General features: G+C 42.2%; 1 protein-coding gene across 46 annotated transcripts in view; it reads left to right on the top strand.

The window, feature by feature from the left end:
* AKAP13 (A-kinase anchoring protein 13) overlaps positions 1 to 24,157 on the top strand; it is a 201,160-nt gene that overhangs the window by 32,036 nt on the left and 144,967 nt on the right. For 39 of the 46 annotated variants that reach the window (XM_086849721.1, XM_086849739.1, XM_086849722.1 and 36 more), the window contains one exon: positions 14,351 to 14,447. The gene's annotated coding sequence lies outside the window, so the exon portion shown is untranslated. Of the gene's footprint in view, positions 1 to 1,262; positions 1,353 to 6,064; positions 6,164 to 14,350; positions 14,448 to 24,157 lie in introns of all 46 variants that reach the window. The other 7 variants (XM_086849725.1, XM_086849726.1, XM_086849735.1 and 4 more) reach the window with 2 other exon arrangements.

The following is a 24,157-nucleotide window of genomic DNA, read 5'->3' on the forward strand; positions in this document are numbered from 1 at the left end:
TTTGTGTAAGGCTGGCTTGGAAATACAGATAATAGACAATTTATTAGGTCTGTTAAACTTCCAGATTTCCATCCAGCTTAAGAATTTATTGGAATTTACTGCTCTGAAAAATGAGCCTGTCATTTCCTGAGGAGTAGTAGAGAACATTGGCAAAGATTATAATGTCTTTCAAGACACAGTAGTGTTTTTGAGTGGTGTTTGTAGGCTGCCTGGCACAGACTGCCTGAGAGGGCAGTGTTAGGTACTGTGGTGTTGTAATATCTAACCAACCTAAGCACAGCTGGTTGAACATTGGTGGAGTTCCTGACATTGTCCACGACCTGGAATGCACAGGAGTAGTGAAGCCCTGTAATGCAGTACAGGAGGGTGGTAGAGTTGGAATTAATTTGCTGGGAGTTGCTTTTCCATGGGGGAATGGGGAGTTTCTGCTCCCAAAAGAGACCTCATATTGGACCTATCAGACCCAAAGATGCAACATCAGCCTTCATACCTTTCTCTAGCAGTACTTTCAGGAGAGTGATGAGTTGGAGAGGGGAATCTCTTCATTTAAAGCCAAAGTGAGTGGCCCTTACTGGAGACCAGACAGAGTTGGGTCCTCAGCTGAGCAAAAGTTACAAAACAAACTTAATGACACCTATGCCTTTTTGAGGTACATTCCTTAAGCTCTTGTGGTTGTGTCTGTGTTGAGTTATACATTTGCTGTGTTGGAGCAAACTCTTTGAATTCTTTTCATGAGTTGAATACCTTGCTCAGTCCTACAGCACACAACTGAACACCAGCAACCTGGATGCTCATCATTTCCATTTAAGCTGTGATGCGTTTGGTGACCTTTGTTTGAGAAACTTTTCCTCTTGCTGCTCATGTTCCACTCCTTGTCCTCTGAAGGTGCAGGATGATTCTTAGTGGTTTTTTTCCTCCTGTCAGTCCAGTTCAGAAATGGCTGGAAAATTCTCTGTAAAAATCACTTAAGGATTTTTTGTCTGCCATAGGGAGCTTTCCGTCCAGTCCTCGCCTCTGCCTTGCATTATCTTGTAACAACAACGTTTCCCTAGGAGCACAGTGTTCCTGAGAGGCAAGACATGAGCTTCTTTTGCTGGGTAATCATTGTGGGTGCTGATGTGTAGTAAATTTGTGAGGCCAACAGCAATGATGAAAGCTGTTTTTTAACAGGAGTGATGCTGGGTGTGAGAGCTAGGGTGCTGATGGAACCCAGTTTAAATGGGAAGAAACACAAGCTGATGGCTTATCAACCTTTTTTGCAGGTTTGGAGGAGTATAAGACATAAAGGATCATTTTTCTAAGGTGGTTATATATTAATGCAGCATCTGGACAGAGGAGAACCAGCATTTTTGGTAGGTGCATGGGAAGCACTGTTCAGTTTTGCCTCTGTGCACCTTTAGTGTTCATTCCTGTCATGTTCCATCCACCCAATACAAAAACTCTTCAGAGGATGCTAACTTCAGTGGACTTGTGCTGTTTATCCCAACTAAAGGGTTATTCTTGGTGCCTTGTTTTCCCCTTCCATTGCTTTCCTCCAGCTTGCTTTTGTTGAGCTGGCTCAGAGCTGGGCTGCTGCTTGCAGGCAGAAGACATGAAGTAGTGTGGGAACAGTTTCTTGCTGACAGAATTCATGAGCTGGTGATAAAGAGAAGTCCTGAGACATTCTTCTGCAGTCCACAGTCCAGATTGCTCTCATGCTCCCTTCTGCCTTGTGTTTATGATACCCACTCCAAGCAGTCTGGGAAAGGGGGTGCTTTTGGATTGCTTTCATTTGAAAAAAGGAAAAAGGCTGAAATACTTGATGGGGCATGAGAGGTGCCAGTATTGAACATGGTGGAGTATTATATTGGTAATCAGAGCAATTTGACACATTTTAGACAAACTGTTGCATTCCTGACTTAATTTGCAGTGCAACAGGCAGATGAGGGATTCTTTACTGTGGAAGAGCTCAGCCTTATGTGTTGGGAATGAGGCTGAACTTCTTGGGAGAAATTCTACAAAAAGAACCAAGACCACCAAACCCCCCTCCATTACTCTAGACTTGTAGAAAAGCATAGCTCAGAGGCACATCTGCTGTGTTGTGTGGCTCAGACACTCTGTGGTCAGTGGCAATCTTTTCATTCTGTTTCTATGTCAAGTGGCCTGGAGCAGTGGGAACCCAACTTACCTGACTAAAGGGATTTCAAAATTATTTCTGTTTTTGTCATTTACCTACATCAGTACTATGCAGTAGAGACACATGCTTGCAATAAAAAGAAAACTGAATCTGCATTCTTCTCTTTAGCTTTTTTGTGGGCCTTTTAGTTCATGACTCACAGGCTCTCGTAGAGGCTTCTAAGCCAAAAATGCAGCTGCATTTTTCTGTCACATGGTGCCCTGCCAGATCCAGTAATAGCAACTATTGGGCAAGAGAGAAGAGAATAGTACAACCTGCTTTACTGCAAGTGTTTGTGGAACCATACTCATGGGAAGTTGAAGATGATTTTCATAGTGGGAAAACCTTTTTATGAACTTCCTCCATCTCCTCATCCCTATGCATATGGTGTTTATTAACACCCTGGATGCTTGTGGAAATAGCGCTGCTAATAAAGGACATCTCCATGGTTTGTGATGGAAGACCTGTGACTGAACTGTGAGATATTCCTGGAAGAATAAGACCCAGTAGTAGGGGAGAGGGTTTGAATTACAGCTGGAAAGTGTTGAGAAATCCTTTTGGCAAATATATTCAACTGAGAAAAGCCAAACAGAGACCTGATGGATCCTTGAAGTGGACTTTATTCCCTATGTTATGCTTCCCAAGGAGATCACCACCTTATTTTGCACATCTTCAGTCCCCAAATCGGTGCTCTTGTCTTTCATCTAAAGGTTTAGTTTCACACTATGCCATGAGAAAGATTTGTCCTGTTGAAAGGACAAGGTAAAGAAGAAATGGAGTAATATCGTGAATCCCTTTAAAATACAGTGGTGGCTTGGTAGTGTGGCCCTTCTTTAAAACCCTCTGTAGCTACTCATCATTTGCATCTGATCAGAAGACAGTCTGTAGGCTTTGAGCCATGAGCATTTTTTCCCAATGAAGCAGTTGTGTCCCATCTTGGATCCTTCCCATAGAGTATGGAAAAGATGCTTGTAGTCTTTCCCAAATTTATAACAGCACTTGATATTTAGCCCATGTTTTGTCTTTTATGTAACATATATGCTTTCTTAATGCACAAATTTTGAAGTACTTTTCTCTCCAAGTTTATGAAACTTCTGAGATCCATTACTGAAGTTCTGCAGTCACGAGTATGACTGTAAACTGTACGTGCTTGTGGTGAAGAAAAATGGCCATTTTGGAGGCCTTTATTTTAAAGATTGTATTTTGTCCTACTTTAGAAGGACATTGGTTTGCCAGAGTTTCAGCATTGCTTCTTTTCCCCTCTGCAGCTTGTGATCTTTCTTCTTGGGAATATAAATATCATTCACATTTTATTGTTTTTTGCTGCATGATAGTGGAATATGAGGTTTGTCCTGCTGCTGCAACCCCTTACGTTGGAGATGTTGGCCAGGGAATGTCCCCACCACAACAAGGAAGGGGCACATCTCCAGCCAAGCAGTGCTGCAGCAGTTATTTCCAGCAGGGCTCCTGAAGTGAGAAACCAGATGTGCTTGTATGGGATATTGGGGGATAAACAAGACACAGCTAGGAGGGAATGCCACCTATGTTTAGAGCACGCTGTTTTCTGTGTCCTGTTGCTCTTGGCATTGTGAGGGAGGAAGGGTCTGGGAAAAAGAGCAATAGCTGAACAAAACAAGGTGAATCAAGGGCAGAGCAAGAAGCTTAACTTGCAATTTCCTTGTCTTTGTTAGTTTAAATCTGACCCTCCACATTATTTAATGTTTTGTATTTCATTTCCTCAGTTGCTTAAGGAATGGTTGAGGCTGGCAGAGATGCTTCAAAACCATGGTCAGGTGGGGTATGCAAGATCTGAATAAAGAATTTGTTTTTTACTTCCAGTGGAGACTCATGTTTTATTTTAAAATAGGTCAGAGAAATTATTTGCTTGTTCCAGCGGTGCAGAGAAACCTTTTAGTCCTGGTTGGCTCATAATTTCATTCTGTACCCTTGAGGATGAAAAAAGAAAGTCCAACCTCAAGTGCTCTTGCACAGAAGGAACTAAATCAGTGCGTTAGTGGTCAGAGTCTTGCTTGCCGCAGAACTGGATTTGAGCTTTTGCTGCATCTCCATGTTGAGCTTTTGTTTCCAACCATAGCACTTCGCTGTCTTCCTCTCCTGGTGCTCTGGCAGTTGAGAGATGGAATTTGTAAAGGAAAACAGCTGTAGTTAAAGCTGTGGAAAAGCTACTGAAGGCAAATCCCTTGGGGTTATTTGGCTTGGTTTCCAACTTTGGATTTCTCCAGTAAGTGTTCAGAAATGGGCCTAATCCTGAAGTCACGGGCTTGAGAGGAATGTGAAATTCTTCAGCCTTTAACAGAAGCAATAGGACTTGAATGATCCTAATGCTTGCTTTTGACCCTAATGTCATCTCAGAAAAGGAAAGGAACAGCCTCTCATCCTCAAATAAATAAAATTCAGTAGGTAGATGTTTATCTCCTCTGGAAACACTTGAAAAACTTGGTTTTTCTTTGTTGCTGTGACCGACCCCACCTTTGCCATCCCTCCTTAATCACATGCATACCCCCCAGCTTTTCTGGAGGTTTGCATGGGGAGATCTCTGTTGCTTAGCAATTAATCGGCTTCTGCTGGCTATCCTTCCTCCACCTGAAGTGCTCAGGTGATCTCTTCCCTTTGCGTCACCCCAAAGAATTGAGATGTCAGAAAGAGCCTCACCCTGAGGAATTTAGAACTCAGAGCTCTCCCCTGGGGAAACCCCAGGTTTCTGAGCTGGCTCCCCTCCAAGCACACAGGGATGCCTGAGGAAGGCAGGTGTGGGGCTTTCCTTGGGATGTCCCAGCACTCAGGCCCCTTCTCCCACATGGGGGAACCTGCTCTAGCACAAAACTGATGTGTCAAAAGGAACATGGGTGTCAACCTGGCTGAGCCTTGGTCCAGCAAGCAGCAGATGTGTGGTTGGTGGCAGCTCAGGAGTGAACAAAACCTCTTGGTGGCAACCGCTTGGGGCAGGCATAAAGCAGTTATGGAAACCTTACTAGAGATGAAATCCCTTGCTGGGGAAGGCTGTGATCTGTAGCGATCTGTAGAAGAGCACTTCTAAAGTTGAGCTGTGTCTTTCCAGCACTGGTCAGTGTCAGGTTTTCCTGGATGATCCAAGAGCTGTGAGATCTGTTCCCTTTTCAGAAGGCTGTTTGAGATTTTCTTTGAGGCTGGGACTCTCAGTGAAGGTTTTTTTCACCTGTGGCATCAATTACTTCTTGGGATGTCATGAGTTGTCTGTGATCTCTAGCAACCTCTAGTGCTAAATGCTTGTGGTGTAGGCTTCCACCCCTTGCATTTTTGTTTTGGTGGGGGTAAGAATGATTATTTGAAACTGCTAGGAAGAAAATTGAATGGATCAGGGAACGTGTGGTGAATTTTTCAGAATACTTTTCTTCATATAAACCCCTTCTTTGTTTAGATTTCTGAGTGGACATTAAATTCTGCTGTCTTTATTTTCTGTTTGTGGAAATGCCAGAACTTATTCAATTATCTAAAGCATATAATTTCTTATTATTTGTGCATAGAACACACAAAAATTAAATTGGCATCAGTGTGTCACTACTTCCCATGGCTTAACTCTTTCTAATCCTAAAAATGCTGTGGAAAAAGTGCATGTGCCCTCTGTTGCCATTAATGAAGTGTATGTTGGAGCATTTTGTAAATATAGATAGAAAAACATTGTTTAGAACAGGTGTCATGTTTGGAATAATGTGTAAACTTAAGTCTGCTGTTGTTAAGGGCAGAGCACCTTGAGGGGGAAAAAAGACCCCAAAAGTGAAGTTATTATCTTGAAAAAGATAGCTCAAGAATCAGCAAACGAAAAGTACAGAGAATAAAAGCATTTGACCCAAGGTAAGAATAATATTAAATACTGTGGTATGATCCCTGTCTTAAAATGTTCTTCTTCAGAAAACAGTAACAGAAGTGTTGAGCAAACTTGTGCCTCAAGACCAGACAACTGGATCTGTGGTTTCGACACTGACCGAGGGCCAGTCAGTCTGGGCACAGGTAGGAACAGGTATCTGTTTCATGAAATGATAGTTTACAGAGCACTGCTTTTACTTTTAGGATTATTCCTCTCTGTTTTCAAGTAGAGGATTTATTTGTACTCTTGGACTAGCAGGTAGGTTATTAAATCTGTGATGTTAAAGCTTTTGTGTAGGGGTAAACTAGTGAGCATCTGTGTGTGGCTGGAAAAACTCCTCTGGTGCCCTCTGCAAGATGCACTTTGTGCATAGAGGTGATACTTTCTGAGATTCTTTTCTGGGTCAGATGGCAACCAAAATGTGTTACGACAAGCAGGCTGTGATCAGCTCAGTCAAAGCAGGGAGCAAAAACTTTTCTGATGCTAAAAAAAAATTGATGAGGCTGTGCATGCTGTATCAAAAAGACTAAGTGCAATTGAAGACACCCTCCCACCTCAGAAAAACCTTTCAGGGGGTTTTAATTACTTTTCATTGAGTTTTTATTTTTGTTTTGTTACCAGCTAACCCTGTTTAGTGCTCTGCTGAATGGCAAGTCCTGAAGAAGGCGGGCAATGTCCGACTGGAAGATTAGCCACAATTGCAGGAATACGGGAAAGAAGAGATAGCAGCAGTTTGAGGCTGGGTTTGCAAGAGGTGAATCACCACTTGCATAGGTTTTGATAGGTAGATAGGCACTTGAAAACCCTGTGTGCACGTGGAAATGCGGGTAGTGCCTTTGCTTGATTGCTGTGTGCGTGCCTGGGTAGTGCCCACAGTCCTGTTGACGCTCAGGTGCTGTTGCACAAGTGGTCATTTGCAGGTGCACTGGGAGAAGGGTGTGTCCCAACAATCAGTTGGTTTTAACTTCTTATTTTTCCTTCACTGAGCAAAAAGCTGTACCTTCTTGGGGTAGGTGAGGAGGGGGAGGGTGTTCTGTTGGGTGAAAACTGTTGTCATTGATATAACTAAAGATCCTTTGCTTCAGGGGATGGTTGTGGAATAAGTCCCTGATGTACTGGCAGGTACGTCAGCAAAGTTGCCCAATAGCCTGGTGTACCTGTAGTAGGATTTGGTAAGTGATGGTAGCCCTCATGTAATTTGTTTTTGTTTTTCTGAGGATGCCTAGCAGCTGGCAGTGAAGTCATCACAATGCTAGTTGGATGACTGGCTGTAACTCCTGATTAACGGGGAGGAGTGTGCTTTGTAGAGAAAATAATGAGCAGGTCTTACTGTGGCCACCTCCAGCCCATGTGTGAAACATATGCGAGGATGTGGCACCTCCAGGATTTTACTTTGCTGTATGAAAGCAGAGCCAGTAGCAGGTTCAGTTAATCTCAAGTTGTATTTGATGTCAGACTTTGAGACAGAGATTATATGAGCATTTGCTGAGTTGCTTCAGGAATCTTTTTTCTAGTGACAAAAGCTTGCTTCCTCCCCTGGCATGCACTTGGAGTTGCATGCCCAGGACTCTTTGGGCACTGGGAAAAATCTGTGCCGTGTGCTAATTGCTATTTGATAATGTCCCTTGCTTTTCTACTCATAATACACTGCCTTGCTATGATCTGCCTCTCTAAAGAGGAATTTGTTGCAGGTGTCTGCATTTTAAAGGAGGAAAAAACCAGCAGCTAAATGAAAACATTCTTTTTGTTTAGAGGGAGGGGAAAGAGAAGTTGAGCTATATGAAAGCAAATCTGCAAACCTTCTGAAGGGTTTACAGGGTAAAAGATGCTCTGTGGTTGCATGCTGGTTGTTTCCAGCCATCTGCCTCAGTGTAGAAAATGCAGATCTGTTGCAGCTGCAAATGGCTTGTAGCAGCAGCCCTGTGCTACCTTCCGCCTTGGCAAAAGTGAGCAGGAATGGTAACACGTGGAGATAAGCAGTTACCGCTGTGTATATTAATAGAATTAATAGTGCATTTTACAGGTGACAGAGGAATACGAGTATGACATTTTTCTGTTAAGAACAGTGACATACTAGTGGCATTTTAAAGGGTTTCTAGATAAGGCACAGCATCTCTTCTTGAGGCTTTTGTTTGAAAAAGCACGTGTAAATATTGTAAGCAGCTTCCCAGCTGATGCTATCACTCTTCCTTCCCCATTGCAGTTTTGGTCCTGTCAATTTTCGTATGAGCCCTTTAATATTGAACATATGGATTTGCCATGGCACTTAGCTGCTTTTGAAATCTAAATAATACTTCTCAGCCCTGATGCTGGTATAGTGCTTTTCATCTGAGCACTTTACAAAAGAAAAAAAGCGAAATAGGCCTGCTAAGCTGCAATTTGGTATTGTGTTTACTGACATGAAAGGTCAATAGATTCTAAAAGAATATTTCAAACCAAATGATTTCTCCCTTAAGCTATATAAGTACTATGAATAGAAATCAATACTATCTGGAAGTATTTGAGCTTATTTAGTAATCAAGTCCATTCAGAAATCTTGGGGTAGGAGCATTCTCTTCCATATGAACAGTTAATTTTTAGTGCTCATCAAATACCTAAATTACCTTATTTGCTGTCAGTTCATGGGTGATGTCTCTTTTAAAGCTGTGCTCATAATACTTTCTTAAACGAGGCTGCAGCTGGGAGTTAACTCACATGGCACAATGCAAAAGTCACTCCAGCTGTCAACTGAACAGGTTTCACTGGAGTTATGTCATCTCTGTGCAATAGAGTGTTAATGCTGGGAGGAGCAGGCACTACTTGTGAGATAGAAGTGGTTGCTAGGACAGGCTTCAGATAAATCTTTTGGAGTTTGAGTGTGAGTTTGGGAAAAGAGCTGACTTTGCTTTGGGCTTGTCTTCTCCTGGATGTGGATGACTGCTGCTCAAAAACTGAGCCTCACCTTCATCCTTGAGCTTCTGGTGCAAGGCAGGCATGAAGGGTGTGTTTGAGTGGATCTCACATGCTTGGAGTCAGATGATGGCTCTGGGAAAATGTGATGTGCACTATGCAAGTCTGCAGCCTAAATGCTGAATTGTTTGAGCTGTTGTGTAACCCACTCGTAATCTGAGTGCTGCGTTGCAGGTTTTTGTTGCATCATTAAACCTTCTCTTTCATTACTGGTTTAGCACCATTATACAGATCTCCTAATTCATATAATTAAGTGCTGGGCAGCTCCAGTGACATGTTGATTCGAGCACTGAAGTGACTTAATGTCACGGTTGCGTGGCGGGTGCTTGGCAGAGCCGGGCAGCAGCGGGCGGGGATGGAGACGGCTTTTGAAGAAAGAGGGAGCCGTCACTGCTGCGAGGGTGGAGAGATGATACCATCCAGATTACAAACTGTGCTGGCAGCCATCTCTAAAGCCTTGAGCAAGTTGTGTCATTTTCTGTCCCTTTGTGTCCCTTCTCAGCATTTCTCTGTGTAGCATCATGGCAGAGGGATTCTTGCTACATCCATTGGGCTCATCACAGTGGGAGCTTGGGCTTGGCAGGAGCTGCAGTGGGAGAAAAGAATATAGATTTGTTCTTTATATTTTATACCAAGATACCTCCTTAATATGTAGGAGAAAGCCTTGTATTGCTGTGTCAGTGCAAGGTATATGCTGGTGTTTGGTTTCAGCATGTACATGTTCCCTTCCGGGTCATAAATCAAGTAAAGATTTATTTCTTTATTTTATTGAGTATTTTTGTAAGCTGTGTGGAAATGAAGAAGAAAATCAGTTTTGTACATGAGGAAAGTCATATTAAACAAGTGAATTGTGTAGGCTTCACAGCTGGAGCAGGAATGCCTTGTACTTATAGTAAGTCTGATTTCCTTCTGTGGTGAGGAAGCTCAGTTACCTTATTTAGCTCAATTTTATATACAGGAACTGAAAAACAGGCCACATTGACTGGGACAATTTAGAACAATGAAAGCATGGTGTTAATTTCATAACCTTGATGTCATGGCCTTGCTTTGAGCAGGGTGATGGACCAGACAAGCCTTCCAACAGAAATTTTCACATGAATGTTGTTTCCAACAACCCTGTCTTCTCTCAGGGTCCATATCCTACTCTAGAAGTGACATGTCATCTTCCCAGGAAATGTCTGGCATGTCCTGTCACAACCTGCACCCGGTACTTCAAAGAAAATAGGCCCATTTAGTTAAGTACAGAGCTGTGGTCAAGTGGCATTTTCCTATGCCTTTGAGGCATATTGTGTTGGTAGCTGTTGATGATGGCCATGCTGAAGTAGTTCTTGCCTTCGCTATTCGTGCTTCTTCTGTTTCCTGGTCTTATGAAGGGGGTTTGTTTTGGGTTTTGCCCCGTTCTAGCAAGAGGCACAACTCATTGAGACTGTCACCTGAATACCATGGTAGAGGAGAGAGGAGGGAGAAGAACCTATTGGAGAATTAAAAGAATTTTTAAAAAAATATGGTTTTAGAAGTGTCTGAGGGTTTGTGAAACAAGGTGTCAAAGGCTTTCCTAAAGTCTAGGCAGACAACATCTGTACCCTTTCCTTCATCTACTAAACGGGTCACCTTGTCATAGGAGGAGATCAGGTTAGTCAAGCAGGACCTGCCTTTCCTAAACCCATGCTGGCTGGGTGTGATCCTCTGGTTGTCCAAGGAGTGTGTCCAGATTCCCTTCCCTAAGGAATTAGGAAATACAGTTCTGACCATCAGCCAAACTTCTGGAAAGGTCTTGTGAGCCTGTCTCTCCTGGGAGATGCAGTAGAAACAGGAAAAGGATGTCCTGTAATGAGAATATCATTATATGGAACTATAGGCTATGTATTGAGAGCAGGAGATCACAGCAGCAGTTGTACACCCAGCAATCTGGGAGATGAGGAGGAGAAGCAATATTTTCCTTGACAGCATTTGATATGAAATTGTGAGGAGGTTTTATAGCTGACAACAGCCAAAACCTCAGAAGAACCCCAGAGGTTTGTTTGGGTGCTGAGGACTGATTTTGCCTGGGTGTCTTGTCTATGAAAAGGTTTCAGCTGTATCAAATAATCCCAAATAATCAGCCATCCATCCCCATGACCATTAGTGCCCTGATCTTGGTCCTGCTTTTTGAATTTGTTGAAAACTTTGCAATGGCAATTACAACCAGATGGTGAGAACTCATTTGACATGTCAAAATGCTCAGATGGCAGAGCAACAAAAGATGGAGCACTTCTCAGAAAAATAAAATAGGTTTGGGTTCAGGGAAAAAAGAGCAAACTTGAGGAGTGGTTTCCTCGGTGCAGGGCCCTGGGGGAGTGTTTGGGAAGGGTGGGAGTTTGTTGGAGAAGAATCAGCAAAGTAACTGGAAACCCTGTGGTCCGTGTGTTGTGACTCTATCAGGCATGTTTAAGACTCCCAACTGATTCCTCTCAAACAGATTACCAACACAGAATTTCTTTTCTGTCTGTGTTCACTGCCTTTCAGTTAATTTAGAAATGTAACAAGAGCATCTTTTGTTGCTGTACTCCTCTGCCTCTTAAGGATGTATCAGATGCATGTCACCTCTAAGCTATTGGTTTTTTTTGCTAAAATGACTCCTCTCTTACAGCAATTGCATATATAATCCACAGGGCCACATAATGTCTTCTTAAAATTGTAAATACCTGTAACACTGTCCTTAAATTTTCTTTTCTTCTCTCTTCATAAAGAGAGAGACATTCATCAGTGGCCTGGGTAATTTCTGCTTTAGTTGTCTCACTATGGAAGGAGCAAGACCATAAACAGTCTGCTATCAAATAGTGTCCTAACAAAAGAGATGGGGTTTCCCCCCTATTTTTATTAAACTCAAGCAAAATAGGTTGTTTAAAGGCAGGTGTCAAAAGGACTCTCCTTTACATTCCCATTTACTTTAGTGAGCACTGTGGGATATCATGACAATAGGGCCTTTTAGGCAGAAATTATCCAGAGTTACATGTTGTTTGGAATATTGGCAGAGCTGGGTAGAAACCAAATTGCTTTTTATAAAGCTACTGTATGTCATCATTTTCTTGTGATAATACTGGGTTTCATTTGTAAAGCAGTATGAGCTCACCCATGGAACATAATTTTTAAACCCATCTTTTTAAGATTCAGAAAACAGGAGCTATATCAGTGTTCATCAACACTTGGTAATGATTTCCCAGTAAAAGAGGAGGAAGAGAAGAAATCCCCATGGGGAAATCCTTCTAAAGTGGGTGTGCTTAGGCATGCAGGAGTTGTCCCATAATGATTTCAAGGGAAACAGGAGTCAGTTCTTTGGGCAATTGATACTTTAATGTGGACAATATTACTGATTCTGCAAGCTCTTTACTTACAGAACTAAAATATATAAGACTTTTTAATGTTGTTTGCTTCTTCTTTTAGCAATCTAAAAACTCCCACCTCCCACAGAATAAAACCAGACAAAAAACTGTGAGGAAGAATTTTATGATCTATGTTAGTTTTTCATTGCTAGGCCAGTTTATTTTCTCCAGTTGCTAATACTTTCCAGGTCCTGAGCATCCAAGTGAGCTTTCCACACCCTCATTCCTTAGTGGAGATGAGGAAAAACCTGCAGTGATTCACAGCATGCTCACTATCAACCCTGGCAACGTTAACCATACCCACAGTCCTTGTTGGTTCAAAGGGATAGCAGCAAACCTTGCTTTCTCTGCCAAAATACATAAATAGAGTAATGAAAGCCAAGTAATCAGTGTCTCATAAACGAGTGAAACCAGTGTATTGTTGTTCTGTCTGCCTTGGAAAGAGCTGTTCCTTGGAGATCAACACAGGATGGCAAATAGTTAATCATTGCTTTATCAAACAGTAACTGTCTTCGAAACTGAGGTCCAGAAAACAACACTACAGAAATGCCAGAGGAAAGTTCCAGTCTGCTTGTTTGTGACTGTGAGGGTGGTTTTCACTGATTAATGAATCCAAAGAGTGTTTGTTCGCTCTTAACTGGCATTTAAGAGTTCAGGTAATTCCACTTTCAGCTCCAGTAGTTTGGCATAAGACTGTAATTCAGAAATGTGTGACATGGCAATGAAGGAATTAATGCACAATCCTCATACTTTAAAAGGATGACTTTCTCCCTGTTTTTCCTCTTTGGCCTATATCAAAATAAACGTATTTGTAGTAAAACACAGTATCCTGTAGTGCTTTGCAAAATACTCTCTCTTTTCTCAGCAAAATGGGTAAAAGAGACTTTTAGCTGTTACTCTTAAGAAAAAACATTGTGTAAAACCAGCACTGAGGTATTCAGGTGATGCAGTTCTTGTGTAGATGAAGGAGTGAGATGTGTTGTGTGGTGCCTCACCTTCCAGTCCTGTACCCAGTTAATTCACACAGTACAATTGATTTCCCAGCTGGGAACTAGTTTTGCCATTGTTACTTCTGTGCTTGTAATTGCACTTTGAGGTTGGCAGGTTGGCTCAGGCTGTGAGATTCCCAGATTATGGATGTTTTCCCAACAGGGAGAGTGCAGGGGCAGAGTCTGTCTCTGACAGAACAGGAGGAAGCAGTCGGTGTGTTGTGCTTGTGTTCAGTGGTGTGTGCGTGTAGCCACAACCTTTCGAGGTGTGGTAACCAAATGATGGTCTGAGATACCCTGATAACTTTAGTTTAGTTAATAAAATCTACCACACAGCATTTAATAAACTATAGCCCAATCTTGGCTTTTTCACCTTTTGACATTTGATTCCCTTTAACTGCTCTTTCTAAGTATGCTTTGGAGAGCATCTCTATGGATGAATCTACTGAGTAGATTTTTCCCCAGAGCAGGGAAGTAACCTGTGGAAAAGTGCAGGCAACTCAGCAGGGTTTGGCAGAGACGTCTTGGTAGATTTGGGCTTCATCTGCTGGTCACCATGTGCCAGCACCTACCTTTGTTCTTGTTAAAACACCTTGGTATAAGGGAGTCCATAAAGAGTTTGATGAAGTCTGTTTGAGAGAGGCTGTGTTGATGGATGCAAAGGACTTAAGGCCAGCTTAGTTGTTTGGGATACAGCGATGGACAGCAGATCAGCAGCTTTGGGGATAAATCAAATAGGAGGACAGCAGCAAATACAACACTGCAGTGAAGTTATTCTTAGGTGGTGGCAGATGCCCGTGTGTGTGTCTATAAATAGCCCTATCCATAATGTGACCATTGTCCTGTGTGTGTTCATGGAACCACATGAGACTCCTGCAGGAAGCAACACATGCCTCCTACATGTCTAGCAAGGGAGAGGATGGTTTCCCCCTTGGTGGAGGTGTTGCAGTGCCAGTTTGAGTGTTGGAACTGCTATCAGCCATGCTGGCCCTTGCACCTGCTGACTCCTTCTTCTTCTTCCCCTTTCCAGGAGCTGAGTGTTGTGACCTGCCCTACTTCTCCCTGCTCGGTGTGGGAACGACCTGAAGAACGTCTTGGAGCCACCTGTACTGCTTCATGCAGTTAAAGTAAGGTTAAATGTTTTGGCAGCTCTTTCAGGTATACTCCAGGATTGAAATGAGGAGTTTGGGAGGAGTTTGCCCATTGTCAAGCCTTTTGTCAAACTTAGCCTTGACAGGAGGAGGGGATGCTGATATCAGAGCAGTTACAATGATATAAACAAATTCAAAAAGTTATTTTGCCATAAAATACAATTTCTTTGTGGTGGAAGTAGGAAAGGGATATGTGGTGTTACCTCCTGTATCAAGCAGACTAAATGGCATAAAATAGCACTTAACACTTTAAACATCAGCTGTTTTCCCCTAATATTTTAAGATACAGCTTTCATGTCCCTGGGGCAGGCGTATGGTTACAGCCCCAGGATTTCCACGGGAGCCGGCCGGGATCAGAGCTGAGGTGCCTCCTGGTCGGCACGGCGGCTGTCGGTCTGTCTGCCCCCGAGCAGTCGTGTTCTTGAGCCTTCTGGGTTTGGTGTTCAGCTAACACCAGCTTCTTGGTGTGGTGAACCAGATCACAGGATGGATCTGACCAAAAAGCGAGTATATGGTTATTGCAATACTGACAGGAGCTGTTTTGACTCATGGAGTTACACCCTTTCTCTCCAAAAAGACTTGAATGGGTAAAAACTGTTAGCCTGAAGCAAAGAAACTGCCAGAGTCTTGCCTGGAAATGGGCGCTTGCCATGTGTGAGCTCTGTCAAGGGAGAGAGGGAGGGAGGAAAACCTCGGCAAGCTGCCTCTTTTGTCCTCCTGCTGTCCCTAACCTGTTTACCTTCTGCAGTGCCTCATATTTTCCATGGTCTTGCCTACAAGACCAGCACTTCAACGAGACTGAGTCCAAATCGTTTGGTGTTACTGAGCTGTGGCAACAGCTGGGTGGATTAATCATAAACTGTTGTTACTTGTAGAGAGACAAGTATGTATTGTAATTATTTGGGTTTTCCTTTTTTCAGTGGGGTTGAGCAGTGGAATTATACCTATTTTCAGACCTTGAGAAAGAAATTAAGTCCTTGGCATGATTATGAATGGAACCTGCTTTATCAGGAATGAATAAGAGGCTTGCTGAGAGCTGTCCTCCGAGTTCATAATGTTTAAAGGAGGAATGCACGACACCAGCTGCAGAGAAGCAATTTGTGGCTTGATTTGTCATAGTATTTCTTAGCTTTCTGCTAATTTGGGGAGTGTGGTGAGTTGCAGCAAGCAGTGCTCACTTCTGAGGAAGATTCCAGACCCTTTCTGGGCATGACCAAAGGGGATGACTTTTTGTACTCAGCCACAGCAGTGAAATCTCTGGGGAGGCGCAGCACAGACAGCAAGTTGCTCACCCAAAGTCCTGCCTGGGAACCAGCCTGTGCCTCATGTCTGATTTCTGGGTGTGCCTCCTCTGAAGGATCTGGGAAAAAGAGAAAGGCTAATTTGGAGTTCAGGAGCAGCATTCTCATACCCTTTCCTTTTTCTACCTGCTGGTCTAGTATTTCCATAATTGTGCTTATAATGACAATCTTTTCATTTCATTCATAAAGTGGTTACTGCTTAATGAACTTCATGTTAATGAGCTCTGTAACATTTAAAATAGCTGCATAACTTGAAAAAAAAAAGAAAAAAGCCTTCAGCAATGAAGGGACGGATTTCCACTCCCTGAGCTTAATCCTGTGTTATAACATAATTGTGGAGAGTTGCCTGGCTGGGAACAGCTGCACAGCGTGGGCTCTCGCTTCTGCAGAGCTCCTTGTCCCCAAGCTGGGGTAATAAATGATTTACTGGGGAGGCTGGGACCTTTGGGCACTTAACCCGTTCATTTCCTCAGAGACCAGCCTGAAAGGTCACTTTGTAAAGGCAGTGGAAAGAAACACTTTTAGGTGTCCGCAAAATGTGGGGTTTTGCATGTAAATGTGCTGCAGAAAGGCTCAAGTGCAGAAGGTGGGTTAGTGCAACTGGATTCAAACTGTGCTTACTTGGATTTTCATTATTTGATGCTTTAATTTATTTAAAAATGGGGCTTGAGTGAGTGTTCTCTCTTTTCTGGGCTAGGGATGTAATATTTTCTGTTGCTTGGGGTTTTACTTCCTGTGGGATATTCCCAGTGCAATAAAGTGTCCTGGGAACAGAGCTCTCATTTTCCTTGCAGGGAATGCCACACCAAGTGACTCCATCCTTGCAGTTGCTGAGTGAATGATGTGCATTTTTTGGGCCTGTTGTGCCTCAGAAAGGATGTTTCAGCAAAATGAGCATGTTCTCTCACTGCCTAAAGTATATGTTTAGAGAAGAACATTTTCCCATAGTTGTGTGAGTTGAAAGGAGAGGAGCAATTATGAAGAAACAATCTGTAATTCTGCAGTGTCAGATGTGGTCATGCTGTGCCACAGGGAGTGAGGTTAGCACAGGTACTCCTGTAGGAAACCTGAAGTTTCTGATGAAATTTTCCTCTTCTGCAGTGGAGTGTCAGCCAGCCTTTTCCTGAGTAAGTCTGTGGTGCCTGGGGCCACAATGGCAGCATTTGCAAAATGGAGCCTAAAGGGAAAAATGAGTCTGATGTATTCTTCAGAGAAGAAAAGCACATTAAAATGTTGGGCACTGAAGCTTCTTAGACCAAAATGCAAGTGGAAACATGTCTTGCATCTTGGTCTTGATGCTATTTTTTTCCAACTCAACCTGTGGCTAGAACTCTCTGCAGTGGAGAGTTAAGGCTGGTGCATGCCTTTATTAAAATACTCATTGTGTAACCACCTGGTTTGTAAATACCAGGAAATATTTAATATTTGTCATCATTAAAGTGTGTGTGGTGTTTTGGGCATCATGGATTGTTTTCTGCTGCAAGCCTGTGTTTTTGGGAATGCGGTACAATGCTGTGGTTTGGGAAGCACAGTGAGAAGCAGGGCCTTACTGCTCAGCTCTAGGGCTTGGGGATGTTGTTTATATTCCTGAAGCCATCATTGCTCAGCATAGTTCCTAAAACAGCACAGCCTTGAGAGTCAGAGAATAGTGAAGTGGAGAAGGTTTTAGGAGGCAGTCAAGAAGTGTGGGAATCAATAGTTAGAGGCTTTGCTCTCTCCCACTGCATATGTAAGGCTGTAGGCATCTCCTTTCTGTTGACGGCTCTCTGCTGTGTTTATCCTTTTATGCACTGGGTGAAACGCTCCCCAAAGCCTGTTCTTGCCTCCTTCCATTCTTCACCTCATCCCATACAATGCATCTCTGTTTTCAAAGATACCCAGTAACTTGCATGATGCTTCAGTTTGATACCTGGGGATTTCCATGAAGGTCCTGGTTAAACCCCCAAAGTCAAGAATCATCCGTACAAACATGAGCTGGTTGTCACTGAGAGCTTCCCCACAGTTTACTGCCAAAACATGTATTGAAACAACAAAGTGTATAGGTAGGTATAAACTGGACTTTGCTCACTTGAGGAGGCAGCTAGAATGTCTGCTAAGGATTTCTGGAAGTTAAATTTTGAGCCTGAGATAAAAGTCTCATGCATACGTGAAACAGCTGCTCCAGAACCTGTTGGAGGACTCAATTTGAGTATAAACATATGTGTGCTTTTGCGTACATGCTGCTCTTTAATTCAAGTCGACTGTTAGGTCTTAACTTTATTAGGATGTAGCTACTTGAACTGAAGATGTGGTCTGTGATTTTTATTTTATTATAGAAGCATGATGCCTCCTTTTGAAATGTTTGGATTTTACAAATCGGTATCTTAAGTACTGTTTGCCTTTTGTAATATGTTAGAGGAAAAAATTTACAAGTGAGGGCAGGGTTATATCGGATTACAAGTGAATTGCTTGACAGTATGTGTGTACTGTAAAATGGCAAATTAATCACCCTGTGTTGATGACCCATGGACATTTACAAAAGGCTGGTCTTTCTGTAGCACAAATAGATTCCGGAAACAGGAAAGAGGCTTATGACAAGAAGATGAGATCAGTTTGTATAATTAGAGCTGGCTAATAATCCTTTTTTACTCTCTGTTTTTCCAACTTTTACAGTATCTTTTTTAATTTGAAATTGGGCATATGAACTGTAAAGAGATAGCTGCTGTGGTTTGAGTTTTGTAGGTTTGTTTTTTGTACCTACTAATAGATGAAGGGATGGAGCAGGGAAACACTTGAGAGGGATCTCTGCCTTCCCCTTCATGGGTAAAGTGCTGCTTTTGTTAACCCTCCACTGCTTCGTATCTTCCCAAGATTTGGGCAGGAATTAAGTAATCCAGGGGATGATTTTTTTGACAATTACGAGATTTAAATGGTCCAAAAGAAGAAACTTAATGTTGAGACTCAGGGTTATTTGGCTAGGTATTGGTCTCTGGAGTAAGACAGGGCTGGCAAAGCTGAGTCAGGGACTTACTACAGTATGGATAAGCCTTAAGCTTATTTTTTTATGTGTGTGTGTATCTGCTTGCCTGTATCTTAGCTTTGTGTTACACTTCTTTATTTTGGGAAAGGTAATGGGAAAGGTTTGGGTGAAGCAAGTGGTGTGAGCAGGGGGTGGGTGCCCCTGGGCAGTCCAGCTCCCAGCCTAGGAACAGTGCAGTGCCAGTTCCTGCTGCCAGGAAGCTGAGCTACATTAAGCAAAGCGAGTTAATCTATATCCAGGGCATTTTATTAAATCATCAGTCAATTAAATCAGTGACGCTCTGTTAGCTTGTGTTGCAGTGAGGCTCCAGCCCCTCTGCAATAGCTCAGCTCTACAACTCCCCCACTGCTGCTTGGAGGGCTCTTGTGTATACAGGCCACAGGACTGTGGTTCCCAACTCTGTAAAGAAAAAATCCAACAGATTTTAGGCAGATTTTGCAATTATATATGTTCTTTAAATTCTTTTTTCTAAACTCTTGTGAAGTTTCTTCTCTTTCTGTAATAGAATCTCTGTCTGTCTGGTTCTCCTGAGGGTGGCTTGCTCTGTGCTTTTGGAAGAGAGTGATGGTAGAGCCAGACCAACACAAAACATCTTTTAAACCTCCTTCTCATCCCTTGTACCTGAAAGAAACTCCTGTTTCATCTGTAGTTGAATGGCAGCATATGTTTTTGTTTGCAGACAGGACACAGCTAGAAAGCAGCATCACCTGTGGAAATGCTGTGTGAAGGATGTATTTTTATTCCTAAGCAATCCATTTAGTGAGAAAACATCATGTTCAGTGAGTTACATAAATTCAGATGATTGTACACAAGTATTTGGAAGTTTTGTAGTTCTAGGTTCAGCTGTGATACTAAACACAATGCTGCAATATGCTGGTAACCTGTTTGCTGCTGTGTGTTAGATGTGGTTTCTTGTTTCCTCACCTCCTCTCCTTTCCAGGGTCAGGACTTTTGCTGGTGGTATCACTTCCCTGGGTGTCTGCTAAATAAATTTGGGATGGGTTACTTCTCCTAATGCCTTCAGCCTCCCATCTCTGACCAGATATACAGAATCATGCATTATTAGAGCTACAGAGAAAGTTGTCCTGCATTTGGTATTATGGTGCTTGTCTTAGGGTTTATTTTAGTCACTGCAATTGCAGCTACTCTATTTATACAAATTTCTCCATGCACATTCTTGAAGAGCTGAGCTGTGGGTTTATTTTTCCTGTCAAAGCTGTTTCTAGGTTTTGTCCTGGTTTTTTTCAGTCTCCTTTCACATGGGTTCTAAGGACAGGGCAGTAGTACACTCATTAGAAAGCCCATTCATTTTATGAATGGTGAGTTCTGGTGTTCATTCAGTGTTGAATGAAACTTGTGGAACAGAGTGTGTGAACAAACCCATGTCTTGCCTGATACCACAAGGTGAGAGTAACTTACTGCAGGTTTCAACTTTGCAGGAATATACCCAGGAAAAAGACCACACAAGAAAATATAAGTAATAAAACAAATATCAAGTCATTATGTCTTTCCATTTTCAGAGTTTTTGCCACAGGTGAAAAAGGAAAAAAAAACCAACCAAAACCCCAAAACTAAACCAAGAAGAGCCATTCTTCAAATAATTGTGTTATAACAAAAAAATGAGGAGACTGATGATGGGTAATACAACACAATAAAGGTCATATACCACTCAGAAGAAAAGGGGAATATTCCAGTTTAGCAATTCCCCTGACAGTTGGGGAGAACAATAAACTTGTGAAAGACATTGCTATTTTAGTTCTCCTTGCATGAAATCATGGCTCCAGCAGGAATTCCTCTGTATATGGGCAGTTGGTCTCCTCTCTGCTCCCCTTACCACTTCCCCATCTTTATTTATCTTGTGTAGTTTAGAGCAGCAGCTCTGTAGGGCCTGAAACCCAATCCTCTTGATATTTCCAAGTACTTCATAAATTAACATTTTGTACAACCAGAGTGTGGAGGAGTGCCCTTGAGGACACTGTACTTTGTTGAATGAGAAGTGATGTGGTTTTGGAATCTTGGTTTTATTTTTTTTAGTGTAGCCGTATTGAAGGAAGTGATGCAGCTCAGCAAGGGAGGTGAATGTGTGCTCCCAGGAAATCCTGGGATTTCTTTAAACTCTTTTACAACTTCTGGGCTATGTGCCAAAAGGGTTGGGGTTGCCCATAAGGCAGGTTGCCCCAGTGTGGGTTTTTGGTGCCCCTGTTAAAAGAAATATGTAAAAGAAATTCTGTTTCTCTTGCTCTCTTAGAGATAACCAGCATCAACAGTGCTTTCCTAAATTCTGTGGACTATATGTAGTTTGGCTACCTGGTGAAGTGTTGCTCCAGAGCCTTGAAATCAAAGTTTAGTCTCTTCAAACCAATGTTATGGAATGTCAGTTCTGTAAAAAGTAAATTATGTTGCATTAAAAAAAAAAAAAAAGTAAATCCTCCTTTGGCTTTGATCCCAGTGATGCTGTGACACTTACAGCTGGAAAGCCATCCTGCTTTCTCTGCATTTCTGTTTATCTACTGGAATGCTTTCCATGCCATCTGTAACCATCAGATTCTTCATGTGTTTTTTGGCTGTTCTTTCTTGCTTGCTACCACAAGCTCTTTATGGCTGAGATTGGGTTAGGTTTTCTTTGGGGTTTGGTTTTTTCTCTTTGGTACAGCTGCGAGTGCATGGGTAAAGCTTTGCAAATAAGGATCAATGTTTCTAAAAATCAAATGTTAAAATGATAAATGAAAAGGTCAGGTGCTGAGATTCAGATAAATTTCAGCAAAGCTTAAACTTGAAGTATATGCCTAACTGAAGTTTACTTAAAATACCTAAAAACCGAACTTGAAAAGTTTGAAAAAACTCAAGAATTGACAATTGAAATTTATTTAGTGCATGAAGGAAAGGGAAAGGGGTAGGTAGGCCTTCCCAGCTGTGCCACATGGATTAAATACCCCTCATCCTCCTGGTTGTTGCAGTTCTGCTCAGTTGTTGGAGGCGAGAGTGATCGTTTTTGTTTCTGCCCATTCTGTAGATCTTCTTTCTGATAAAAAAAATAAAAATCAATATAAATTCATTAATGGACATCTCTTGAGAGTGTCACTGTGTTTTCTTTCTCACATACACTTCATATGGAGCCAGGCAGCCAGGAGTGGATGCTGGGGAGCTCACAGAAGCTGGGCAGTAAAACCTGCATTTGATGTAAGCCCATTGCCAAAAAGAGCAATCCTGAAGGGGGTATGATGGGAAAATGGAAAAGGCACTTTGGCATTCCTGTCTACATGGTATTCAAAGTTCTTCAGCCTGACAGATTGTGTGTGGGATGGGTTGGCCTGGAGGAACGTTGACCTTCCTGTCAGATTTGTCCTCACGATACACACTTTGCCTATGATGCCTAGAAGAATAAACCACCTAATTGTGGCCAAATTAAGAGGTAGCTGGGAGTGGTGGATGAAGAGGGTTTATTGCTTTGGCACATGGGGTTTGTATCCCTTCCTGCTGCCTGTGCTTATTTGTAAACTCTTCAGGGCAGAAACTTCGTTTGCACTGACATTTTTACAGCGTCTAACCAGTGGGGCCCTAATTCTGGATGAGGTTTGGAACCACAGTAAAGCAAATAAATTATTGTTCTTCTTTTCTTTCCCTGACATATGTTACCATAGCCAGAGAAATGAAGAGTTGTTATTTATCCTTATCCATGAAATTTTGTGTGAAATAACACAGAAGATCTTTAGAAGAGACATTAATAAAACTTACTGTATTAATTCTTCACTGCTTAACACAGCAGAAAGGTATCTGTCCCATTTTGAGGAGGCTCCATTAGCTTTTTATTTTACTGGCATCTGCAGATCATTATAATGTCTAAAACTACTACAATGTCTTGAAGAGCTTGAACCTGGATTTTCATTTGATGTCCTACTTTCCAATTTGCAAATGCAAGGGATTTCAGTGTGTTATCCTGAGGTAGAAAACCTAATATAATTCTAGAAACCTTGCAATGTAATTGTCTGGATGTATATGGAGCTTGTGATAAACCTCCCAGCCACTGAAATTGAAAAGATTTAGATGTTTGTGAGAAATACCATAAATGTTTTAAGTCCAGGCAGCTGCCACTGGAACAGAATCTGTGGGCTGCCATGGGGGTGCTGGGTTGGGAGCTGGGCAAGGGAGGTGGGATTTATATTTACCTGTTCTTGTTAGTTTGGCTTCCAAGGCAGTTCCTGTGCAGTCCAGATCCTGATCTCACAGTAGGGCCAGTTATTCTCACTGCATTCTTCTGTATCTGGTCCAGCAAGTTCTTCCTGCCCAAAAAGATAGAAATGGCTTTCTGGGGGCTCCTAGCAGGCATTGGCTTGAAGGATGTGCTCCTCTAAATAACAGGAGAAAACAAAGTTTAGCTTCTTGTTGGTTTTTTTTTTTTTTTTCCCCTCCTCATTTTTATGCTTAAAGTAGTCCAACTTGTTGACTGTATTAGGATCCCTATGTATCTTGGCTTGGTTATGACCAGTATGATCTGCCTTTTGTTTTTTCTCCTCTTACTGGATTAAAGGTCTTTAAAGTTTTTCAGAGGCTGCTCCCTGCCTTTCCTTTGGTTGGAGAAATTCACTTGTCTAGAAACCTAAATTTAGTCCCTTGTTGATGCAGAGTAGTCATTCAGGCTAATCTGTCACTCAGTTTTTCTCCTGTGTTTTTGCCAAAGAACTTCGTAACAAGATAAAATATCTTCCAAACCTGCCTGGCTCCTTGCAAATTAAGTTTGCATCCTTAGAAAAATTGGAATGACATGTGCATTATGAACCAAGGAGTCACTTTAAGGGACTGATGTAAGGGCCAACTAGTAAGATAACAGGGGGAAAAATCTTCCTGCAGGAAGTATTCCCACAATTTTTTGACAAGACCCAGTGTTCAGCAGTGTCACCTTATTTCACTGCTGCTACTGTGCACTTCTCTTGCCAGAAAAGAACCCAGCAAAAACTGTCATGAATTTGAATTCACTAGGAATTAGTCTGTAGCAATGAGAAATTCCAGAAATCCATATGTGAGGTAAGCTTGAAAGCTTGGGTTTTTTTCTGAGCATGGTTTGATTTCTGCAAGATACAGTAAGTGCTCTTGTCTAGGTCATGTTTTTATGCTCCTGTTTAGGACACCACGGTTCAGAACAGGAGAGAGAGGCTCAGGTAGGTCATGGAGGTGGATTAGCAGGGTTTGTGCATTTTTTGGTTTTGTGTCTTTTTTTCATTTTGAGCCCTCAGAAGGACTGGAACTGCCAGGGAGATGGTGTAGGGCACAAGTGAATATTGTTTGCAGAGCTGTTGTTAGAGCTCACCTGCCCAAATGGCAGCTAGTGCTACTAATCCCTTCTTTTCCTCAGTAAGTTTTTGGAAGAG

Source organism: Cyanistes caeruleus, chromosome 13 (genome assembly GCF_971803275.1).
Source record: "Cyanistes caeruleus chromosome 13, bCyaCae1.hap1.1, whole genome shotgun sequence".
Taxonomy (NCBI): domain Eukaryota; kingdom Metazoa; phylum Chordata; class Aves; order Passeriformes; family Paridae; genus Cyanistes; species Cyanistes caeruleus.